This window comes from Dendrobates tinctorius, unplaced genomic scaffold (genome assembly GCF_039654945.1).
Source record: "Dendrobates tinctorius isolate UK_male_01 unplaced genomic scaffold, ASM3965494v1 ptg000150l, whole genome shotgun sequence".
NCBI lineage: Eukaryota > Metazoa > Chordata > Amphibia > Anura > Dendrobatidae > Dendrobates > Dendrobates tinctorius.
In genome coordinates, this window is record NW_027361817.1 from 1,843,620 (window position 1) to 1,862,012 (window position 18,393).

The window sequence follows — 18,393 nt, forward strand, 5'->3', positions numbered from 1 at the left end:
AAACATCAGCTCTCAGCCGCCCCAGAAAAGGCGCATCTCTTAGATGCGCCAATTCTGGCACATAGCCTTGCTCTTCCCGCTGCCGTATAGCGGTGGCATATGGGGTAATAGTTGGGGGATTGATGTTTCCTTTCAAGTGACATCAAGCCCCGAGGTTAGTAATGGAGAGGTATCAATTAGACGCCCCTATTACTAACCCCATAGTCAAACTGTAAAGAAAACACAGACACCCAGTAAAAAATCCTCTAATTGAAATAAAGACACAGACCCATTCTGCCTCATGGCCAAACTGTAAGCTTTGGGCACTCAGACTGCCATCCCATGGCGTCTGTTTACCATTACTCACGTTTAGTGATGTCCGCAGATAGCTAAAACTCGACTGGAAAAAGAGCACGTTTGAAGGGTCCAGTAGAAGGTTTATTCTCAGCTGAATCCTTGCATAATGCGCAGTTACGGTAGGTAAAAAGAAACTTGCTTTGTACAGAGCTGTATAAAACATGTGTCTCCAAGATGGAGAAAGACTCAAAGATGGAGAAGTAGGGAGGGGTTGCAGAAATGAGAGTCACATGCGAGGGGGGAGGAGGCAACCTCTAAAAGGGACAGATCTATACACAGCAATGAAAAACAACAATATAATTAAATGCAGTACTGTCTGTATGATTCTAAATCATGGGACATGACAGACTCCTTTATTATTCTTAAGTAAACCATACTTACAAACACACCTAATCCATGCAAAGCCCTCGTTCACCTGTAATAAAAATAAAATAGCAGAAATATACTATTCCTGTCCGTCGTTGTGTCCAACGCCGTAATCCATATCTGGGAGATATACATTTTTCAACCTGGACGGTGCTAAGATGCGACCATCCTGGCTGAAAAACCACTGGTGAATGAGGAAATGCTGGGAGCGCAGACTCAGTGACTAGCGGTGATGTCACTGAGTCTGCGCTCCTTCACAGCCTGACCCTCGCTGAACTCTGGAGTGTGGGAAAATGCCAGTTCATTTTCCCACACTGCAGACTTCAGCGCGCGTCAGGCTGCAAGGGAGCGCAGCATCAGTGACATCACCGCTATTCACTAAAGCTGTTCTCGCAGCCGGGCTGAACTGCTGAGACCTCAGGACCGTGAGAAAATGCCAGTGATGAGATCACGGCAGTTCATGCCGTGTCTTCATAGCAGATCACCATGAGAATCTTAGACCTGCGTCTGTTCTGGGGCTGAGAGCTGATGTTTTTAGCTGGGGGGCCAAGATCCCCAGCCCACACCTGTCTGCATAGCCATTGCTGGCTATTAATTATAGGGGACCCCATGCCATTTTGTTACATAAAATAATCTTTTATTCATTAAATGCATGTCCAGAATTTTGCACACACTATACTAATTATATTCTATTGGATTTACTGTATGTAATCCATCTCTCCTATCCTGTCGGCTCGTGCAGTGATTTTACAGAAGCCGACAAATGAATTCATAGAATCGTAGAGTTGGAAGGGACCCCCTGGGCCATCTGGTCCAATCCCCTGCTCAAAAGCAGGATTCGCTAAATCATCCCAGACAGATGTCTGTCCAGCCTCTGTTTGAAGACTTCTATTGAAGGAGAACTCACCACCTCTTGTGGCAGCCTGTTCCAATCATTGATCACTCTGTCAAAAAGTTTTTTCTAATATCTAATCTGTGTCTCCTCCCATTCAGTTTCATTCCATTGCTTCTAGTCTTTCCTTGTGCAAATGAGAATTAAGATGATCCTTCTACAATGTGACAGCCCTTGAGATATTTGTAGACAGCTATTAAGTCTCCTCTCAGTCTTCTCTCCTGCAAACTAAACATTCCCAAATCCTGTAACCTTTCCTCATAAGACAGGGTTTGCAGACCGGTCACCATTCTGGTCGCTCTTTTCTGAACTTGCTCCAGTTTGTTGATGTCTTTTTTTAAAATGTGGTGCCCAAAACTGGACACAGAATTCCAGATGAGGTCTGACCAAAGAGGAGTAGAGGGCAACAATGACTTCACGTGATCTAGACTGTATGCTTCTGTTAATACATCCTAGAATTGCATTTGCCTTTTTTGCTGCTGCATCACACTGTTGACTCATATTCAGTTTGAGATCTATTGGTATACCCAAGTCTTTTTCACTTGTGCTGTTGCTTAGCCCTATTCCTCCCATTCTGTATATGTTTTTTTCATTTTTATTGCCTAGATGTAGTACTTTGCATTTTTCCCTATTAAAAACCATTCTGTTAGTTGCTGCCCACTGCTCCAGTTTATTTATATCTTTTTGAATCCTCTCTCTCTTCTCTAGTATTAGCTATCCCTCCTAGCTGTGTGTCATCAGCAAATTTAATCAGTTTACCCTCAATTCCTTCATCTAAATCATTGATAAAGATGTTGAGCAATACAGGGCCCAGGACAGAGCCCTGTGGTACCCCACTTGAGACATTCTTCCAACTGGATGTGCAGCTGGGTCGCCCTCCCAGGGCTGTGGGGTACTCTGTACCGGGCCGGTATCAGTGGGATGTGTCACAGCAGCGGTGACCTGGACCGTGGCCCTGGGTGCCCAAGTAATAGGAAGATGTGAATGGTGGAATGTAGTTAGATGAATAGTTCGTGACGCCACCTGTGGTGCTCGGCAAGGGAGGTGTTAAGCCGACGCTGCATACAGATCCGCTGGGACTGATGGTATGATGCAGCAAAGATGTAAAAGCTCCCCACAGGTGAAGCTATAGTCCCAGGGCAGTGTAGATGTGGTCGGCACAGGGAGGTAGCGGTGCCGGAAATGTAGGAAGCAGACAAGACACAGCGGGGTGCAATTTCTGTGCTTTACTTAATAACTGCAGACCAGGGTCCTGATTACAGATGGTATTGGAGCAGGCTAGCCTGGAAGCAATTCAGGGATTCTCTCTCAGCAGATGGGCTGTGCAGTCTCCTTACTAGCGCTTGTTTGCGGGATCTCCAGTGCAGAGTTACACTGAAGTTCCTCCGACAGATGTTCTCAAGAACCTCACTTGCACGGCAGACAGCTGTAGCCTATCTTGGGGACTCCTCTCTCCTGAGTCCCGGCTCACTATCCCAGCTGCTGTTGTGCCCTCAAGTCTTAGATAGGAGTAGGGCATTTACAGCCTCCTACTCCTCTGGTGTCTGTTGCAGGACCATTAGTATCCGTACAACCGTGGAGACCAGGCTCCAGTTCATGCGCTCTCTACAGAGAAGAGCTCTTCCTCTCAGCTCTATCTCAGCGCTCCTTCCACTTGTCTGCACACTTCACCCTCCGCAGACTAACTACCCACTCCTTCCTTTTGGCCCTCAGAGAGCACTCCTCCCCTTAATCCCAGTTCAGAGTTCCCCCCGCTGGCCTGGAGTGGAACTGTGTTGCATGCATGGATTGACTGCGAGAGAGACCCATCATTGCCTCCAAGCCTGGCATTACCCTCCCCTGGAGGAAGGCAAAGCCACTGTGGCGACCATACTCCTGGGGTTGCCACACAGCCATTTACGACCACTCTTTGGGTCCGATCACTAAGCCAGTTATGAATCCACCTAACAGTTGCCTTGTCCATTCCATACTTAGCCATTTTTTCAGTAAGGATTGTGTGAGATACTTTGTCAAATGCTTTGCTGAAGTCAAGATATACTATATCTACAGCATTTCCCTGATCCACCCAATCAGTGATTCCGTCATAGAAGGAAATTAAGTTAGTCTGACATGACTTATTAGTTACAAACCCATGCTGACTCTGTTTAATCACTTCATTCTTATTCAGGTACTTACATACATGTTGTTTAATAATTTTTTCAAAGATCTTTCCTGGTATAGAAGTCAGACTCACCGGCCTATAGTTGCCTGGGTCCACCTTCTTCCCCTTTTGGAAGATAGGAACAACATTTGCTCTTCTCCAGTCTTCTGGCACTTCTCCTGTTCTCCAAGAATTTTCAAAGATTATGGAGAGGGGTTCAAAAATTTCTTCTGCTCTCTCCTTCAGTACTCTGGGGTGTAATTCATCTGGACCTGGAGACTTGAATTCATTTAGGTTAGCTAAGTGTTTTTTCTCACTATCTTTCTGTTTATAGATATCCTGGATTCTTCTATTCCCTTAATAGGACAGTGAAGAACAGTTGATGTTACATTTCCTGAGAGAAAAACAGATGCAAAATAGGAATTTAAAAGTTTGGCCTTCTCAACATCCTGTCTTACCATAAAAAATGTAATTTTTATTAAAGCATGATAGCCAGACAATAAAAACACATAAAAGAGATTCCGATCCAAAAAACAAACACAGGTAAGTATATATGTGTGAAAAACAGTTGTACCAGTGGGAGATATAGAATACCAATCTCTCAATTTCTTGTCATGATGACTTGCTAAATAGCCTCCCACCCTAGTTCACACTCTCCTCTCTGCATAAACAGGCATAAATGTACCAATACTGCATATAATATGTTGTTGCAACTGCACTTATTCAGTGTGTGCAGAGTGTTGTATTTCCTGTGCAAAAGCCAAAACCCCCCATATATTTGTGCCAATGCTTCTTAATAGCCAATATGCAATAGTATGCAAAAAAGTTGTACATACAGGGGGGGTGTACTGAGATCACATTGTAGAAATTCACTTAATTTATGTACATATATAACGCATTATTGAATAAAAATCCATAATACTATAGGCAGTGCCAGCAGCACCTGACATGAATGCTGCACATAAACACCTTCATCTATGCAAGACCCAGTGGAATACTTTATTGCTATAAATAGCAAGCAGAGAGAAAGAAAATGCAAAGTGCAGAGTGCATGAGAGAAATATACAACCTTGTTGGTCACTATCCCCGACGCGCGTTTCGCCACAGCTTCATCCAACCCCCTTGCACAACTTTTTTGCATACTATTGTATATTGGCTATTAAGCAGCATTGGCACAAATACATGTGGGTTTTTGGCTTTTGCACAGGAAATACAACACTGTGCATGTGCACACACTGAATAAGTGCAGTTGCAACAACATACTATATGCAGTATTGGTACATTTATGCCTGTTTATGCAGAGAGGAGAGTGTGAACTAGGGTGGGAGGCTATTTAGCAAGTCATCAAGACAAGAAATTGAGAGATTGGTATTCTATATCTCCCACTGGTACAATTGTTTTTCACACATATATACTTACCTGTGTTTGGTTTTTGGACCGGAATCTCTTTTTATGTGTTTTTATTGTCTGGCTATCATGCTTTAATAAAAATTACACTTTTTATGGCAATGCTTTTTTTTGTCTTTTTGGATATTATTTGTTGCTTCTAAGTGCCATTATTGGTAGGCTTGATATTTTGGATTTATCCTGTCTTACCATTTCATCATTTTCATCCTGTAAAAATCCTATAGCATCTTTGACTTTTCTTTTACTTTTGACATATCCCCAAAATCCTTTATTATTGCTTTTGACGTCTCTTGCAAGCCTCAATTCATTGTCAGCTTTAGTTAATCTGATTTGGGCCCTGCAGGTTCTGCAGACAGCATTATATTCTTCTTTAGATATGCCTCCCTCTTTCCATTTCATAAACATTTCTTTCTTCCTTTTTAGCATGTGCTTAAGTTCTGTGTTCATCCATCCTAGTTTCCTTAAATGCTTCCTATTCTTCCCTCTTTTCGGAATTGTTAACAATTGTGCTTTGAGAATTTCATTTTTCAAGATTTCCCATCGTTCCTGGACATTTTTGTCCTTAAGAATATCCAGCCATTGGATCCCTCCAATTCTCTTTCTGAATCCCTTAAAATCTGCCTTTCTGAAATCTAACCTTGACATCTGAGTCTTCACAGGTCTTCCTCCTCTAGTTATCCAAAATTCTAAAATAGCATGGTTGCTACCTCCTAGGGTCCCAGCCACTTTTACCTCCTCAACCATTTCCTCCCTGTTTATAAGGATTAGATCCAAGGTAGCAGTTCCCCTTGTTTTCTCCCCTACCTTTTGGAAGATAAAGTTGTCAGCAAGAGAGGATAAGAATTTCATTGACCTGATAGTTTTTCCTGAGAGAGATTCCCAACAAATCTCAGGATAGTTGAAATCTCCCATGACAACTATGTCATATTTTTTGGAGAACTTGGCCATTTGATGCATAAAGAGTTCATCCTGTTACACCGCTCTGCCATACTCACCCGACCTCCGCTCCCACGCCGCAGCCTCTCTTCACCCGACGGCCGCGGCGGTCACCTGAGACGGGCTCGCGACCGATGCCTTCCCTGCATGCTATGCGCATGCGCCATAGGCCGCGCCTCCTTCCTGCTTCTTATGCTCCAGCTGTGCGCTGACCCGGAAGCACCTTTGGTCCAATGGCTGACCAGACGGGGCGATATCAGGCCGCGTCCCCCTGAGGGAGGCGCCTGATCGTTGTGTTTCCTAGCACTCTTGCCTCGCTTCATCGTGTGCTCTCTGCTCCTGCAGTTCCGTTCTCGGCTGTTCCCCGCAGCAGCCTCTCAGTCCTGCTACCTGCGTTCCTTGCTCTCGTCCGCAGTTCTGTCTCCTGTGTTCCTGTCGTCGTGTTCCTGCCGTCCTACTCCAGTCCAGCCTCCAGTGTTCCTGCCGTCCTACTCCAGTCCTGTCTCCAGTGTTCCTGCCGTCCTACTCCAGTCCTGTCTCCAGTGTTCCTGCCGTCCTACTCCAGTCCTGTCTCCAGTGTTCCTGCCGTCCTACTCCAGTCCTGTCTCCAGTGTTCCTGCCGTCCTACTCCAGTCCTGTCTCCAGTGTTCCTGCCGTCCTACTCCAGTCCAGCTTCCCGTGTTCCTGCCGTCCTGCTCCAGTCCAGCTTCCAGTGTTCCTGCCGTCCTACTCCAGTCCAGCTTCCAGTGTTCCTGCCGTCCTACTCCAGTCCTGTCTTCAGTGTCCTTGCCGTCCTACTCCAGTCCAGTCTCCAGTGTTCCTACTCCTGTCATTCCTTTTCGTTCCAGTCTTCTGTCTCTCTTCATTCCAGCCTCCTGGTTCCAGTCTTGTTCTGTTACTCTTTACTCCAGTCTCAGTCTTGCTCCGGTCCATCCTGAGCCGCCCCTCTCGGTACCGGTTACCGTGGTACTCGAACCCCTGGGCCTGCTCCTAATGGTCCCTGTATAGGGATCGGTTCCATCTGGCAGCTCGCCCGGGGCCCCTCGGTGTCACGGTCCAGAGGGTCCACTCCTGGAGGTTCCTTCTCCAGACCACCCACGCTAACACATCCATATATTCAGCTTGCACATGCGGCCTGTAGTAAATGCCTACAATGGTGTCCTTTCCATTGGTCTGTCCTTGTATTCTTACCCAAAGTTTCCACAGAACTCCCAGTCTCTGAAGCTTCAATCTCTGTGCAGATATACGCGTTTCTAACATACAATGTGACACCTCCTCCTCGTTTATCAAGTCTGTTTCTTTGTATCCTTCTAGCCTCGTATTCCAATCATGTGTATTGTCCCACCAAGTTTCAGTGATTCCAATGACATCATATTTCTTTTCCTGTGATAGTAGTTCCAATTCTCCTTGTTTGTTGCCCATGCTTTGTGCATTAGTATAGAAACATTTTAGTTTGTGATTGGCTTCTCTTTCTTCAATATTTTTATTATTTAGATTTTTTTGTCTTTGTTCTTCCTTTCCACTTCTAATAGCAGAGTTCTCAATAGCATTTGTCAGGTGTATGGCTTTTTCTGGCCTTTTGCTTCCCTTCCCACATTGTTCTAGTTTAAAGCTCTCCTGATGAGTGTAGCAAGGCGACTTCCAAATACATGTTTTCCAGTCTTCGTAAGGTGCACCCCATCTCTAGCAAGTAGTCCATCGTATAGGTAATTCACTCCATGATCCAGAAATCCAAATCCTTGCTGACGGCACCATCGACGTAGCCAGTTGTTCACCTGCAGAATTACCAGCTATTCTTCTATCTCTCTATGAAATATAAATATATATATATATATATATACACACACACTGTATATGTCACTGACATATACAGCTCTGGCAGAAATGAAGAGACCACCACATCAAAACCCTGTCATGGGCAGCCCATTCTCCAGACCGGAAACCCATTGAAAGCCTCTGGAATGTAATCAAGAAGATGATGGATAGTCATAAGCCATCAAACAAAGAACTGCTTAAATTTTTGCACCAGAAGCAGTGTGAAAGACTGGTGGCAAGCATGCCAAGACGCATGAAAGCGGTTTTTAAAAATCATGGTTATTCCACAAAATAATGATTTCAGAACTCTTCCTGAGATAAAACATTAGTATTGTTGTTTCTAAATGATTATGAACTTGCTTTCTTAGCATTATTTGAGGTCTGAAAGCACTGGGTATATTTTTTAATTTTGACCATTTTTCTTTGTCAGAAAAAAAATACAAAATTTATTGCTTGGAAATTCAGAGACGTTGTCAGAAGTTTATAGACTAAACAAACAATTTACATTTTACTCAAAAATATACCTATAAAGAGAGAAATCAGACAAACTTGAACATTTGAAAGTTGTCTCTTAATTTTTGCCAGAGCACAACCCCTATCTGTGGACATCGGACACTCGGACCATCCACATGGAGTCTGTTTCTAACCGTTTGTGCAGACACATGCACATTTGTGGCCTGCTGGAGGTCATTTTTCAGGGCTTTGGCAGTGCTCCTCCTTGCACAAAGGCTGAGGTAGCGGTCCTGCTGCTGGGTTGTTGCCCTCCTACAGCCCCCTCCACGTCTCCTGGTGTACTGGCCTGTCTGCAGGTTACGCCTCCAGCCTCTGGACACTACGCTGACAGACACAGCAAACCTTGCCACAGCTTGCATTGGTGTGCCTTCCTGGATGAGCTGCACTACCTGAGACACTTGTGTGGGTTGTAGAGTCCGTCTCATGCTACCACGAGTGTGAAAGCACAACCAACATTCAAAAGTGACCAAAACATCAGCCAGAAAACATTGGTACTGAGATGTGGTCTGTGGTCCTCACTTGCAGAACCACTCCTTTATTGAGTGTGTCTTGATAATTGCCAATAATTTCCATCTGTTGTCTATTCCATTTGCACAACAGAATGTGAAATTAATTGTCAAACAGTGTTGCTTCCTAAGTGGACAGTTTGATTTCACAGAAGTTTGATTCACTTGGAGTTACATTCTGTTGTTTAAGTGTTGCCATTATTTTTGTGAGCAGTGTGTGTATATATATATATATATATATATATATATATTGTAGGGATTCGACTCGCTTAGGTGCAGCGGGAGACAAACATGAGGCACATTCCTTTAAAATTTCACCAGGTTTATTACTCCATAAACCATAGACAGCATAACACTGAAATGTAACCTTCACTTCAGGCAAAGGAACAGAAATGTCCGTGGCTTCAGACTCGGACTGAGAGTCTCAGCACATGCTGGGAGCTGTAGTCCTCCCCATATACACTCTCTGTAGTGTCCCACCTGGACACATGGAAGTCTGTCCACACTCAGACAGACTCCCTCCACACTCTCTCACATGTGCCAAACACCTCAATTACATAGCCCTGTAACCACACCCACAGGTGATCACATGACTATGACATCACTAAACGTTGTATAGACACACACAGGCTTCCCTGACACAGTGTAACAGAAAGATCAGCAGTACCTCTGCTGATCAATACACCCTGGAGCCTGCATCCCAAGGCCACCCACCTTGAGACCCATAATGGTCATTTAGGACCCTGCTCCTGTTACCACACTGAATGTGCCTGAACACCCATCCTGGGACACCCACGCAGCGCCCCCTAGCTGACATAGTGGTAACTACACCACATACCTCCCCCCTCTGTTCAAACTTGTGGGGTTGAACACATGACATCACCCAGGGATCTTGAGACCTGGCACCCATGTCACCTTGCCCTACCAGTCGGGAGGACCATCTCCGTCTGTTTCGGTAGTCATACTGCATATTTACGTTAGGCCTCCCCTGCCCCCAGCGGTCAGTATCTCGGCCTTGGGCCTTCCCGTCAACGTCCGTCAGTGTGACCAGACACTCTTTAGTCTCCGCCTGTCTGCAGTGTGCTCCATCACGCGACCTCTCTCTCACTGACTGGCTCTCCCAGTTCGCACGGTCATGAGTCCCACGTCCAGCTGGGCCAACTGGCTGGTCTGAGTCTGACCCTCTGTCGCTATGTCCACCACCAAGTCTCGTGCCTATGTTACTAAGATTAGACCGGCCACTTGCGGACTCTCGACGTTCTTGCCTTCGACTACCTGTCCTTTCATTCCTTGGAGGATCCCTTCGGGTCCTTACACCTTGGGTTGGAGGGGGACGCCACCTGACGTTCTCTATCTGCTCATTCATCTGCAGTCGATCCTGTCTTAGCTGCTCAATCTCCTTCAGGTACGCTACCCGATATTCCAGGAGCATGCGAAGCTTCCCAATGCTTTCCACCGAACCAACCACAATGACAGGAACCATGTCATCTTCAATAACGACTTGGATTTCACCAGCAGGTGGGATCCTCACTCTCTTCACACAGGATCGATTCACCATCTCCTGCATCACCTTTCCAAGTCTGCCAACGACTTTCCCCACCAGATTTCTGGGCACCGGAATTATGTCTTCCACAAAGTCCAGCCGACTTTGTGCTTCCCTTGCAAGCTCCAGACGTCGAGCGGCTTTCCTATTACGCTCCACGAGCATCTGTTTCGTGCGGAGACATTGTAGGTGCATCTCCTTCAGGACAGCCACCCTTCTCTCTGTGTCTTCCGTTTCTGCCAGTATCACCAACTGGTCTGTTTCTGGTGCCCAGCTCACACTATAGGCCTTTACTGCCTTTTTAAAGGTCTCATGCACACCTTCGCTGGCACACGCTTCTCGCACGTCTTCGGGTACCTCCATCACGCACTTGAAGGTCATGGACTTGCTCTCATCCTGGACAGATGGCTCTGGGTTCCCCACGGACACTTCCCTCAAGGTATCTGCCAAGACCGGGTGACTGTCTTGTGCAGCTCTTGGCTCACCATCTTCCTGAGATTTACAGTCCTCAGGACCATTTTCCAAGATGGCCTTTGGCAGTTCTGCCTTGCTATCAGTCGGGCACGGCCGCTGTACGTCTTCGCCCATCCACTTCTTCTGCAGATGACCTTTCACTACTCCACTGAGTTCTTGCAGAACTTTATCTCGCTCCTCTGCCAGGTAGCGATGCTGATCCTCTCTCCTGAGAATCTCCTGTTGATGCTTCTCTTGGGCCTCTCTGAGCACCTCCATATCTTCCAACAGGGTCTTGTTCATGGTTTTACACGCTGACAGGTGACCTCTGAGCTCAGAGACTTCCTTCTCCAGCTCATCCACTCTGTGCTCAGCTGCTTGCCTTAGGACTCTTTCCCGTTCGACATGTTCTGTTACAGTCTCCTTTATCAGCTGTATCTCACGATCCTGCTCTCTTTTGTCCATCACCTGTCTCACCACTACCTCTTTAATTATATCGTTAAAGGGTACCACTGGGTCAGTCACCCCAGTCGAGTGAACCCTCCAGTTACCGTCCAGCATCAATGTGTCTAGTCCAGTCGTCTCATCTCCCAGCCCACCATCTGTCTTATCACTAAACGTCAGGTCCGTCAGTTGGGCAGATGTACTTCTTCCTCTGGTCAGTTCTACCTCTGACCTGTCCATGTCAGGAGCCGTCACTGTCTCAGTGTCTGCTTGCCCCACAGTCGAAGCATCTCCATCGTCAGACCAAACGTCATCAAACAAAAGAAAGTCCCGGCCCCTCTCCCAGGCATAGACTAAGTCCCGTGGTATTCCTCTACCTTGGCACTCACCACCTTTGGTCCCCTCAAACACTACTCTGCCTACTGCGTAGTTCACCGTGACCCCGTGTTTACAGCGAACCCTGATGTTTTTCTCGGTCAGAGAGAAAACGAGAGGAGTTCCTGTCAGAGTCACCTGACTCTCTGAGTCCAGCCGACCAAAGGCTCCTTCCCGGTGCAGCATCACTGTACACATCTGTGGCCCATCATTACTACCTGGAAAGGATATTCTACATTCTGAAAAAGACCTGCACATACACTGCGGTACTCCAGACATACCTACTGAGTCACCCAGTGCTGTCACTTCTTCACACTTGGCCACTTTCTGGACCACCACCCCACTTTGGGTTGCCACTCCAATTTGGGTCACCGCCCCCTTTTGGAACTCCACCCCTTTTTGGGTTACCACTCCAATTTGGGTCACCGCCCCCTTTTGGGACTCCACCCCTTTTTGGGTTACCACTCCAATTTGGGTCACCGCCCCCTTTTGGGACTCCACCCTTTTTGGGTTACCACTCCCTTTTGGGTCACCGCCCCTTTTGGGTCACCGCCCCCTTTTGGGTTACCACTCCCTTTTGGGATTTCCCCATGTCCGTCCTGCAGAACCTCTTAGGCCACAGTTCACACAGTACAGTTTGTCTTTTAACGATACCACACAAGTCTTTGCTGGCACCACCACAGCTCCTACTGTCACTGATCACCGGCACCTCCGGCTGCTGTTCACACACACACAGCGGCTGGTGTCACTGCAGCTCCTGCTGCACCATCTTCGTGGACCCGCCGATCCACCGGAAGCCGCTTGTCACCTTCGTAACCCCGCCGGGTTACTGGAAGCCGCTTGTCACCCTCAAAGATAAAAAAACCACAAAAGCGCGCCCATAGGGCCTCACCAGTGCAGGTATAATGGGTTATGAAGCAATGATACAGGGTACTCACCCTCAATAGTTGTGTAAAGCCACAACTACTGTATCCGCTTAGTCACATGCAATAAAGCTGCAGCAGGATGGTGTAGACAGACAGCGTCTGCTACCAATGCTCCCAGGGCAGATCCCAAAAAAGGAAAAACACCAGGACCCTGTGCTGCGAGACCTTCGTGACCCCACTGAGCCACAGCAAGCACCTTCAGGTTTTGCAGAGGAAAAGAAGAAAAAAAAAAAAGAAAAAAAACACATGCACAGTCTCTCACATGTCCTGTTCGTGTGCCACTCAGGACGTACCGTCTCCACCTGAGACCGTCCAACACACAGGGCACACTGGGTGCTATTCAGGGAGCCGACCCTCCTCCCAGGGTCTCCCAACACACCAGCCTCACCAGGTTCAGGGGCTCAGCGGGTGCTCTTCAGGACATCCGTCTCCGCCTGAGACTGCCCAACACACGCCTCACCAGGTCCAAGGTCATATCACGTGTTCCAGGGATCCGATTCCTCTCCCAGAACCTCCCAACACTGACCTTCCAGGACCTTGCTCACTGACCCCTCCAGGAACACAGTCTCTCACTGACCCTGGTCAGTGCAACACAGACTCCTGTCTGTTACCTGTGTCGGCCACACAGGTTCCTGGACGCCTCTTCTCCTCAGAGGTATCCCACAAATATTAACACAGTCACTTTCTCTGACCTCGGTCAGTATTACTCACGGTTGTCAGACCGTCTGCTCTCCTGGCTCAGAATCGCCAGCGCTGCCACACGAGCTTCTGGGAATCGCTGCCCGCAGTCTGTCACCAATTGTAGGGATTCGACTCGCTTAGGTGCAGCGGGAGACAAACATGAGGCACATTCCTTTAAAATTTCACCAGGTTTATTACTCCATAAACCATAGACAGCATAACACTGAAATGTAACCTTCACTTCAGGCAAAGGAACAGAAATGTCCGTGGCTTCAGACTCGGACTGAGAGTCTCAGCACATGCTGGGAGCTGTAGTCCTCCCCATATACACTCTCTGTAGTGTCCCACCTGGACACATGGAAGTCTGTCCACACTCAGACAGACTCACTCTCACACTCTCTCACATGTGCCAAACACCTCAATTACATAGCCCTGTAACCACACCCACAGGTGATCACATGGCTATGACAACACTAAAGGTTGTATAGACACACACAGGCTTCCCTGACACAGTGTAACAGAAAGATCAGCAGTACCTCTGCTGATCAATACACCCTGGAGCCTGCATCCCAAGGCCACCCACCTTGAGACCCATAATGATCATTTAGGACCCTGCTCCTGTTACCACACTGAATGTGCCTGTACACCCGTCCTGGGACACCCACGCAGCGCCCCCTAGCTGACATAGTGGTAACTACACCACAATATATATATATATATATATACACTCACTGGCCACTTTATTAGGTACACCATGCTAGTAAGGGGTTGGACCCCCTTTTGCCTTCAGAACTGCCTCAATTCTTCGTGGCAGAGATTCAACAAGGTGCTGGAAGCATTCCTCAGAGATTTTGGACCATATTGACATGATGGCATCACACAGTTGGCGCAGATTTGTCGGCTGCACATCCCTGATGCGAATCTCCCGTTCCACCACATCCCAAAGATGCTCTATTGGATTGAGATCTGGTGACTGAGGAGGCCATTTGAGTACAGTAAACTCATTGTCATGTTCAAGAAACCAATCTGAGATGATTCGAGCTTTATGACATGGCGCATTATCCTGCTGAAAGTAGCCATCAGATGTTGGGTACATTGTGGTCATAAAGGGATGGACATGGTCAGCAACAATACTCAGGTAGGCTGTGGCGTTGCAACGATGCTCAATTGGTACCAAGGGGCCCAAAGAGTGCCCAGAAAAAATTCCCCACACCATGACACCACCACCACCAGCCTGAACCGTTGATACAAGGCAGGATGGATCCATGCTTTCATGTTGTTTACGCCAAATTCTGACCCTACCATCCGAATGTCGCAGCAGAAATCGAGACTCATCAGACCAGGCAACGTTTTTCCAATCTTCTACTGTCCAATTTCGATGAGCTTGTGCAAATTGTAGCCTCAGTTTCCTGTTCTTAGCTGAGAGGAGTGGTACCCAGTGTGGTCTTCTGCTGCTGTAGCCCATCTGCCTCAAAGTTCGACGCACTGTGCGTTCAGAGATGCTCTTCTGCCTACCTTGGTTGTAACGGGTGGCAATTTGAGTCACTGTTGCCTTTCTATCAGCTCGAACCAGTCTGCCCATTCTCCTCTGACCTCTGGCATCAACATGGCATTTCCGGCCACAGAACTGCCGCTCACTGGATTTTTTTTTCTTTTTCGGACCATTCTCTGTAAACCCTAGAGATGGTTGTGCGTGAAAATCCCAGTAGATCAGCAGTTTCTGAAATTCTCAGACCAGCCCTTCTGGCACCAACAATCATGCCACGTTCAAAGGCACTCAAATCACCTTTCTTCCCCATACTGATGCTCGGTTTGAACTGCAGGAGATTGTCTTGACCATGTCTACATGCCTAAATGCACTGAGTTGCCGCCATGTGATTGGCTGATTAGAAATTAAGTCTTAACACACAGTTGGACAGGTGTACCTAATAAAGTGGCCAGTGAGTGTATATATATATATATTCTATGTGCATATATCTATTCTATCTATTCTATTCTAGCCTGTCACTCTCTGATTATACTGTATGCGGCAGATCATTTGCCAGCTTTTAATCTATCTATATATCTATCTATCAATCTAATATTATATATATATATATATATATATATGTGTGTGTGTGTGTGTTTTGAAGAATATTTCATTTTTAAACGATGTGTCAATGACATAGAACTGCTGTATGTAAAGGCTCATGTTAAAATCACATTGCATACGGATGTCATGCGGATACTAGATGCAAGGAAATCACATAATCGCATTGCAAATGGATTACATAGGGATCACCATTCGGAGAACACTCCTGCGATTCTCGGCAGAGAAAATCGGACCGATTTTTCATACGGCAAGAGTGACACCGGCCTTGAGCTCATGCACACATGAGTATTTGGTGAGTTTTTTACCCTAGTATTTGTAAGCCCAAACCAGGAGTGAGTGAAAATATTTCTATTATGCTTTTCCTCTGACCGTTCCACTCCTGGTTTTGGCTTACAAATACTAGGGTAAAAAACTCTACAAATACTCAATGTGTGCATGGGCCCTCAGAGTGATCATTGGAAAAGGTAGTGAATACAAAGTTATAAATATAAAATAAAATTGAACCATAAAGCATATGTGGCGCCCCTGAGGGTCCAGTCGCCACAGAGGTACTGCACCTCACCCAGAGGTGTGGTACCCCACTACCAGGTAAGGTGAGTGCACCCGACCAGATTCCAACACCCACACCCCACACACACCAGTAGTGTAGCCGAGCACCCTTTATGGCTCCCTGCTTGGAACACGAAGAGTGCTGGGAGGTGGGTGGAGCATAGCTTAGAGTGGGAGCAGGATAGAAAGTGAAATCAGATCCCTCTGAGGGAGGGAATGCAGAAGGACGTGTCTGCAGCAGCTCTACAGCTTAGAGGCTGCTGGACGGATTGGAATACAAGGGAAGCTCCCTAGAAAAGAAGGTTCTTCTGGGACACGGCTGGAGCGAACTCCCCGTGGGTCCCTTATCCACGCTGACTACAGGTCAGGTGGAGGGAGAAACTGGTCGCAAAGGGAATGGCCCCTAGTCTAGATCGCATTCCTTTGGGTGCCACTAGCAAGCCAACAGCTTTGGTTACTTTATGGACCAACGCCCCTACCACAGATAGTCTTTTTTTTTAATCAGATAAATTTTTATTTATGATAACAATTACATCATATACATGACATCAAGCAATTGTTCACATATAAAAATGTTTTTATAAACAAAAACAAAACTCCTCCCTCCCTTTTCCCCCCTATCCCCCCTCCGAGATCCCTTCAGTGCCTTCCCCGTTCCTCGTCCAATACTCTTTCCAACATCCATATATAGTTATGTAATGTGAATATCTTCCATATCCCAATACGTCCCTCCCACCCCTCTAACTCCATTCTACCCATGGCTGCCATATCTTGTGAAACACCTCAAGTTTATTTCTCTTAGTGTAAATACTTTTTTCCAATGAAATTATATGCTCCGCCTGCGCAAGAAAGTCCCGTCTAGTCGGAGGCTCCTCTCTGATCCAAAACCGGGCAATCAATTTCCTTGCTATGAACAACAGTCTAGCAATCGCCAGTTTGACCATAGCCGTCGCTGCCAATTCTTCCACAAAGCCTAAAATACAGATCAAAGGGTCTCTGGGGATTACACATTTATATATCCATTCGATCCGATTCAGTACAACTGTCCAGTATGTAGACAATCTAGGGCAACACCACAACATGTGCATCATATCTGCCCGTTCCTGCGAACACCGTGGACAATCGGAATCAGACCTCAAACCCATCTTGAACAATCTATCAGGAGTTCTGTAAGCTCTATGAATTACGTACAGCTGAGACATCCTCCCAGGTTCGCTCATAGAAATCTTAGGCTACTTTCACACATCAGGTTTTCGGCGTCAGGCGCGATCCGGCGTCGTGCCGGAATGCCGGATCCGGCAAATGTTTTGTAAAACCTGATGTGCCGGATCCGGTTTTCTGCCGGATCCGTCTTGTTCTTGACAGACAAAACCGGATCCGTCTCATCCGGTTCATCCGTTTTTCTATCCGTTTTTCGACGGATTACACCGGATCTGGTTTTTAAAATTGACCCTTGTGGCCTTCCGAACGGGATTGGCTACTGGAAAACTATATATAGCATGTTCCTACAGCCCTTCTTTGACAGGTTGTAGAGGAGAAAGTGCAGGTTGGAGAGAAGAGCAAGTTACTGGCGAAGATGGATGTTGTCATTGGAAATATTACCACTAGAAGTTCTGTGACGGTTTCAGTAATGAGGGACAATTTTGCACTATACTTTATGTCACCTCAAGGCAGAGTACACTGGCAGGATGACAGAGTGTGAAAGATTTGTGCCCTACCAAACTTGTGTACCTTCTGGACCAACAGTATATACCTTTGCCAACCAAAGTTGGCTATCTTGTCATGGTCTTACTATTTTTAGCTTTAGGCCACAGGTGTGTACCTGGTTGTGTTTTATGCAAAGTATTTCACCTTTTAACAAAAGTTGTGTACATTGTTAGGAAATCACCAACAATAAACACAACTTTTCAGGTGAAATACTTTGCTTCAAACACAACCAGGAACACAACTGTGGCAAAAAGCTAAAATTTACCCACAGTTATATACCTGGTTTTGAATACCTTTTTACCTTTTAAATACCCTGTATTTAACCTTTTTTTTAAACATATTTCGCCGCAGAAAGAAATGACAGACAACCAGTGTAAACAATAATTTAACTTTTATTTAAAAAAAATTTTTTTGTGTAAACTGTTTTTAAAGTTAAAAAACTTTTTTAATAAAGGTTTGAAACCAACCAAATGGGCATTTTTATTACAAAAAATACATTATAACTCGGTGTAGTGTGGGGTGGAAATACTGCTGGAGGGGCTGCGGGACACTTCGACAATGGGAGTGTGGAGAGAGGACTGGGATCGTGGTGGGGAAGGAACAGTTAGAGGTGATGGTGTGGAAAAAGATACAGAATGGGTGGACATGTGGGAGGCAGAAGAGGTGGTGGGCGGTGGAGTGGAGGGTTGGGCAGGGACTGTAGGAGCAGATG

The 18,393-nt window shown here is 46.4% G+C and overlaps 1 protein-coding gene across 2 annotated transcripts in view; it reads right to left on the reverse strand.

The window, feature by feature from the left end:
• Positions 1 to 18,393, reverse strand: part of CARD11 (caspase recruitment domain family member 11) — a 171,864-nt gene that overhangs the window by 104,202 nt on the left and 49,269 nt on the right. Inside the window, exon 1 of one of the 2 annotated variants that reach the window (XM_073546656.1) lies at positions 347 to 504. The exons of the other annotated variant lie outside the window; for it this stretch is intronic. The gene's annotated coding sequence lies outside the window, so the exon portion shown is untranslated. Of the gene's footprint in view, positions 1 to 346; positions 505 to 18,393 lie in introns of those variants that run through there. 2 annotated transcript variants of the gene reach the window in all.